This window comes from Trachemys scripta, chromosome 5, assembly GCF_013100865.1.
Source record: "Trachemys scripta elegans isolate TJP31775 chromosome 5, CAS_Tse_1.0, whole genome shotgun sequence".
NCBI lineage: Eukaryota > Metazoa > Chordata > Testudines > Emydidae > Trachemys > Trachemys scripta.
Window position 1 is genome coordinate 27,980,299 of NC_048302.1, and position 7,056 is coordinate 27,987,354.

The following is a 7,056-nucleotide window of genomic DNA, read 5'->3' on the forward strand; positions in this document are numbered from 1 at the left end:
TAACACACTATACACTTGAGTGGAACACAGTAGGGTGTGTAAATTGCTGGCCTACAGAGGGGAAGAGCCCATCAGTGCCCACATTCATCAAGGCCTGAGCCATACAGAAAACATGAAGCGTAAGATGCAGGATGCAACTGCATATCAAAGTTGTATGCATTCTGCCCCTCCATACACTGCCAAGATAACCTGAAGGGATGGTCAGAAGGCTGAGGCAACAGGCATCGTTCTGCCTTAGAAGATACAGATGTTCACCCTGGCTATATCTGACAGGAAGCAAAAGTTTACAAGTAAAGACAGACTACAAAAATTAGGTTTTAGTGTTACCCCCCCCCACCCCCCAAATTGGATGAGTTCACATCCAGCTTCCTTTTAATCCAAACCACTGAAATTTGAAGGAATCCGAATAGTAGGTTCCTATTATGGCCCATCTCTAGTTAGAAACTACTTGTTCCTAAAGAAACCTGACATTATTATTTAAAGACTTTGAACATATCATATTGTTACAATCTTCAAATGCTTCATCTGGTTTTACTATGTTCTTTTTCTTTATAAAACATTTAGCTATGATAGATAGAGAGTCAATCTATAAAATCAAACCCAGCATTTGAAATACAATTCTCACATCTACTGATTCTCCCATTTGTAATTTTAAGGGATGATGTTACCAAGTTTTCTTCGCCCACTGTCCAACTTCTTTGCAAGCACTCTTGTTAATACAAAGCAGTGGTCACCAACTGGTAGTTGGCAATCGACTGCTCGATCCTGGAGCCTCTGACACTTGGTCGCGATCTCTGGCCACTAGAAGTCTGGTGGTGCAGCAGGGCTAAGGTAGGCTCCCTGCCTGCCCTGGCCCCATGCCACTCCAGGAAGCGACCAATGTGTCTGAGGCGGAGGAGTCTCCACGCGCTGCTCCTGCCTGCAAATACTGCCCCCGCAGCTCCCATTGGCCGGGAACGGGGAACTGCAGCCAATGGGAGTTGCAGGGGCAGTGCCTGAAGAGAGGGGCAGTGCGTAGTCACATGCCCCCCTCCAGGGGCCACAGGCAGGGCCGGCCTTAGCAAGAGCAGGGCCCAATTCCTGGGGGCGGGGCTTGCTGCTGGCAAGCCCCGCCCCCAAGAATCAGGCCCCGCTCTGGCCAGGGTCATGGGGTTTGGTTCCGGGCCGGAGCGGCCGGGGGTGCTCAGCCGGCACCGCTCGGCCAGGGCTGGGCCAGAGTCGCTCGGCCAGGGACAGGGACGGCGCCCCGGGGCCCGAGCCAGAGCCGCCAGGGCTGGAGCTGCTCGGGCCAGGGGTGCTCAGCTGGGGCCGGAGTCGCGGGGTGGGGTTGGGGGTGCTCGGGCGGAACCAGGGCCGGGCTGGGCTGGAGCCAGAGCCGCTCGGCCGGGGCCCGAGCTGGGCCGGGGGTGCTCGGCTGGCGCCAGGGCTGGTGCCCTGGGGCCCGAGCCGCTCAGGCCGGGGCTGGGAGTGCTCGGCCGGGGCTGGGAGTGCTCGGCCGGGGCCCGACTGGGCCGCGCCACGCCTCCCCGGAGCCCTCCTCGCGCCCTCCCACAGCTTACCTGCTGCTGCCCGCCTGCCCCTGCTTCTTTTCAGAATTCCCGCAAACATCTAATTCGCGGGAAGCAGGGGAGGGGGAAGAGCAGGGGGGCAGAGCGTTCAGGGGAGGGGAGGATGAGGAAGTGAGCTGGGGGCGGGGTGGACAGCTGTGGGGCCCTCTTAGGCGCAGAGTCCGATTCAGCCGAATCGGCCTAAAGCCGGCCCTGGCCACGGGGTAGGATAGCAGTTTCCAGGAGCAGCATGGGGCCAGGGCAGGCAGAGAGCCTGCCTTAGCCCCGCTGTGCTGCTGACCAGGAGCCACCTGAGGTAAGTGCCAGCCGGAGCCCGCACCTCTCCTGCACCCCAACCCCCTCCCAGAGCCAGCACCCTGAACCCCCTCCTGCACCCCAACTCCCTGCCCCAGCCCTGAGCCCCCTCCTGGAGCCAACACCTCATACCCCCTCCTGTACCTCACTCTGTCCCAGCTGGGAGCCCCCCTCCTGCACCCAAACTCCCTCCCAGAGCTTGCACCCCTCACCCCCTCCTTCACCCCAATCCCCTGTCCCAGCCTGGTGAAAGTGAGTGAGGGTGGGGGGAGAATGAGCTACAGAGGAAGGGGGGATGGAGTGAGCAGGTCAGGGCCTTGGGGAAGGGACAGGGTAATTTGGGTTGCACTTAAAATTCAAAAAAAGTGATCTTGTGCGTGAAAAGGTTAGAGACCACTGCTATAAAGGCTTGTAAAGAGAGCCTGTATTTTAGTCCTCCAACCCTTATATCTGAACAATCATATTACTATGAACCTTACGAGATAAGATTAGGTGTGGTTTAATTTTGTTATAGTGTAAAAGATAGTTGCACGTGTACTTTGTATGTTATACTGAAAATGTTATTTTGTATTAATATCTAAAGATCAGTCAAATGAAAAAAAATAAGAGTCACCTTGTTACCACTTGCCTCCAGCATGAGGGAATCTTGCCTGTACTAGCTGAGTGTTAACTCCATAACAGGAGCAGCCTGTGACCCATTCAAATCACTCTCCTCTGGGCGATACCAGTCCTGTCTGTGCATTGCAGATTGACAACAGATGTAACCCAGCTTCCAAATCCCTTTAATGTGTCTTCTTGTGGCATCCAACCCCTGATCACTGGATATACATTGGAAATACCCACATACTGTGTTCCCAAAGGAACAGTGTGTCTCAGTTTGCCCGTTTCACCATAAACCGCTGTCAGGGCCAGCCTTTGGGGTGGGCTATATGGGCCCCAGCCCATGGCGGCCCACCAAGAGGGCGTCATGCATAGGGTTTGGATTCCCACCTGACCTTCTGCCGAGAGGTAGGGTGACCAGATGAGAGGAAGAAAATATCGGGACACGGGGCGGACTGCGGGTGGAGCAAAAAAAACAAAAAACAAAACAAAAACTACCACAACACCTTATCAGGACGTCTGGTCACCCTACCGAGAGGCCAGCTGGGCTGATGGAGGCAGTAGGACAGACAGGAGAGCAGCAGCGTGGGGCAGGGAGAGAGACAACTAGCCATCGGAGCCAGGTGACTCCTCCACCCTGCTCCACATATGCAACCAATGCTGTTCCTGTCCCCCTCCCCGCCCTCCCTTCATCCCTGGAGTCACGCCTGGCTACTCCACACTGGGAGTGTCCTCCTGTCTGCTCTGTGGAGGGAGCCAGAGGGCTTATGGTGGGGTGTCCCTCTCCTCCCACCCATGTACCTGATTTCCACTAAGCTGGGGTTACAGCACAGGGGGAAATCTGTGTGTGCAGCTGCCTCTCTGGCTGCGAGAGCTGCTAGTGTCTGAACAAACCTAGTTCAGGCTCCTGACCCTGAATACTTTCTTAAGGAGACAGCACACTCACTCAGGCACAGACACACTCCCCTCAACACAACACACGGTCACACACTCCCCTCAACACGCACACACACCCCTTCACAGTCCCCCCCAACACACACCAGGGCTCCCTGCAGCCAGGTCACTTCCCCACCTGGGCTGTGCTGAGGCATCAGCAGCTGCTGCTCTCCTGCCCTCCCCTTACACAGCCGGCAGGGAAAGTGACCTGGCTGCAGGAAGCCCTGACATCGCTCCTTACTCCCCCCCACAACCCCCTAGAGCTGCACGGGGGGCAGAGGAGCAGCAGTCCAGTGGGGGAGCAAGCAACAATGCCAGCTGCTTTGTGCATCCAGGTCAGTTTCCCAACGTGGGTGCAGGAGGGGGATGAAAGGGTTAGGGGCACAGGAGGCACAGTTCAGGGGTTAGGGGCTCAGGAGGGAGGTGCAAGGGGTAGGAGTGAAGGGGTCAGGGGTTGGGGCACGGGGTATGCACTGTGCAGGGGTTGGGGCACGGGGTATGCACTGTGCAGGGGTTGGGGCACAGAAGGGAGGTGCAGGGGGTAGGAGTGAAGGGGTACAGGGATTGGGGCATAGGAGGGGAGTGCAGGGGTTGGGGTGCAGAAGGGGGCAGAGGTTGAGAGTGAAAGGGTGTAGGGATTCAGGGTACAGCAGGGGGAGCAGGCATTGGGGCAAAGGGGGCACAGAGCAGGGGTTAGGGGGGAAGACAGGGTGGAGAGCCTGGGGAGCCCATGGAGGACCAGGGGCAATGGGGGTTCCACACCCACGGAGGCCAGGGGCACCAAAATGCAAGTTCACCCAGGGTGCCATTTTCCCTAAGGCCGGCTCCGAGCTCCTGTATTATGCACAGCACTGGAGTTCAATTATAAAACAAAAAGAAATTAATTTAAGACAGAATAGAGATTCAAATAAAAGCCAGCGAGAAAGATGGGAACAAATGATTACATATAAAACCACCACATGCATTCTAAAGTCTAAATTTCACTCACAAGTTATCCTCCTATCTAAAAGGGTTTCTCACCCAAACTTCTCTTCACTGTTTTCAACCAAGCCTGGTTGAGATCCCTTTTTCCAGATGCAGATTTGCGGTCCTTTACTCCCTAGGAGAAAGATGCCAGGGTGTCTTTGCACCCCTAAGAACAGACCTCTGATGTTCACCTCAAGATCGGGTTCCCTTCCATTTACCTCTTCCTATTAATTTCACACTCAGGTCTCATCAGCTCTTTGTTAGCATTTTACTTAGAATGCTAATAGACTTCTATTAGAGAGAGAAGCTGCATGAGGTAATAACTTTTATTGGACCAATTTCTTTTGGTGAGAGAGACTTTTCAAAGCACACAGAGTTTTTCTTCAGGTCTGAGAAATATGGTCTCTCCCCAAGAAGTTGGTGCAATAAAAGAGATATTACCTCACCTACCTGTCTCTAATATCCTGGAACCCAGGTGGTGACAACTACACTGCATACAATAAACTCCTACTGTATGACATACAATGCACTATCACCCCCCTTAGAGATAAGTGTCTCCCATTCCCTGTCTGGAAGAGTTTGTCTCAAGACTAGGTTCCTTTGAGTGACTGGTTTTTAATGACAGACAGACAGTGTGTGTAAGAAGAATGTGTGGAGTTGTGTGTGTAATATATTATATATATATAAAAATAAAAACACAACTCCTCACACATTCTCCATAGACATCTCACAATGGTTATTAGGTCTAATGTGACACAGGCTTTCAATAGAGACGTTACATAACATTGTTTTGGTGAACCCAGGAGATACCTCTATACCCCAGCAACCTCTGCGAGTTGCCATCCCGTGGTTCTTCAGTCACACATGCAATCAGCACACTTTGTACAAATGCCTGAGTTGTCAAGCAGAAGTATATATTTGTGAGGACACCTGACAACAGGCTTCCGGAGACTGGTGTGAGACAACAACTGAATGCACATATACTGAGGGGGTCTATTGGATTGGAAAAACTGTAATACAAAGAACAGATACTGCTAACTGCTCAACAGACTAATAAATACACTCCAAAGTATGTCCAGAATTTTCTTATCTAAATCAAATACAGAACCCAACCTACGCAACATGGCTTCCTCTCATTAAAACAGACTTTCACCAAACAGAATGTAGAAGCAGCATTAGTCTTTCCAGCTAAGCTTTGACTTATGATAGATGTGCAGGAGTGCAGATATTTTAAAAAAGGACAACACAAATTTTTCCCCTAGTACCCTGTGCCATGCAACTGTGGAGGAAAAGGCTGGAGGAATGGGGAATCCAGTTATTTCTTTTCTTTTTTAAAGAAAGCATTTTCACAACCAGAACCAAAACTGCAGAATTCCATTTAGTGCACTTAACTGGAAACAGTCACACTTTCTTCCTTTAAAAATATACAAAGCATACTGGTACAGTGTTCACCTTGTGAAATTTGAAATAGGTTGGGAGAAGTGAAGACCTTGGGCCCAATTCTATCCCTCTTATGATGAGTACTACCTTGTTTTCAATTAGGCTAATTGCAGAGTAAGCGTCTACTCAACATGAGTAAGAATGGCAGAACTGCAGCCTTTATAAGGAGATATGAGAAGTCTCTATCCTGGGGCTTTTTTTAATTTTTACACACACATTTAACTCAGTCAGGTTCATACAATAAGCAAAAGATCTGCTCTTCTGAAGTATACTTATAAGTCATCCCTGACAGGGATGGCTCAACGGTATCCAGAGAGGGGTTATACAGTAAAGTTATTGTAACCCAACTTTCAAATTGGTGGCAGTTTTATAACAAGGGGTTCTTGCCAGCCCTCAAGATTCCCCTTCACCACCTCAATTAAAGATATTCTGAGATATTAACCATGAAAGTTTATAGAAAACTGAAACTAAGGTGACTTTAAAGGCAAAGTCTAAGGAGGAAGAGAGCTGAGTTGTGTATAGCTGGACTTAGAGGGGGAAAAAGTTATTTTCCTAGACCACCACATATATCCCTATGGCATCTTGCCAGAATATTAACAGATTTATTATCTGATGTAAACAAACAGTTAAGCTCCACTCTGTAAGAAAGAAAAGATATGATGAATTCTGAAAAAGGATCTCTATACAGTGGATCTTTTAAAAAAAAAAAATCAAGTAATTTCCCCCCACACACACACACAGGACAACTTCACTATAGGCCAAATCCTAAGGTTCTGTTTACTCAGTTTGGTAGGATTTGACCCTAAAAACACCCATTGACTTTTGTCTGTAGTGCTGCTACTATTATCTAGGAAACTTTCCTGCTTCTGGACTGAGTAAGCAATCTCAGAATTTGATCCTATATACAGAATATATCAGAACTTGCATACAAAAATTCACCGGTAATAGTCATGGTTTCTGTCCTTCACTATAAACAGTTTCACTTTAATCTGGTTCCTCTGTATGAATAACTTTTGTAAGTACAGGTTTCAGAGTAACAGCCGTGTTAGTCTGTATCCGCAAAAAGAAGAAGAACAGGAGTACTTGTGGCACCTTAGAGACTAACAAATTTATTAGAGCATAAGCTTTCGTGGACTACAGCCCACTTCTTCTATATGCATCCGAAGAAGTGGGCTGTAGTCCACGAAAGCTTATGCTCTAATAAATTTGTTAGTCTCTAAGGTGCCACAAGTACTCCTGTTCTTCTTTTTGC

The 7,056-nt window shown here is 49.7% G+C and overlaps 1 protein-coding gene across 5 annotated transcripts in view; it reads right to left on the minus strand.

The window, feature by feature from the left end:
* The window catches only part of SLC39A8 (solute carrier family 39 member 8), a 41,618-nt gene that overhangs the window by 32,616 nt on the left and 1,946 nt on the right, over positions 1-7,056 (minus strand). The gene's annotated exons all lie outside the window — the stretch shown is intronic.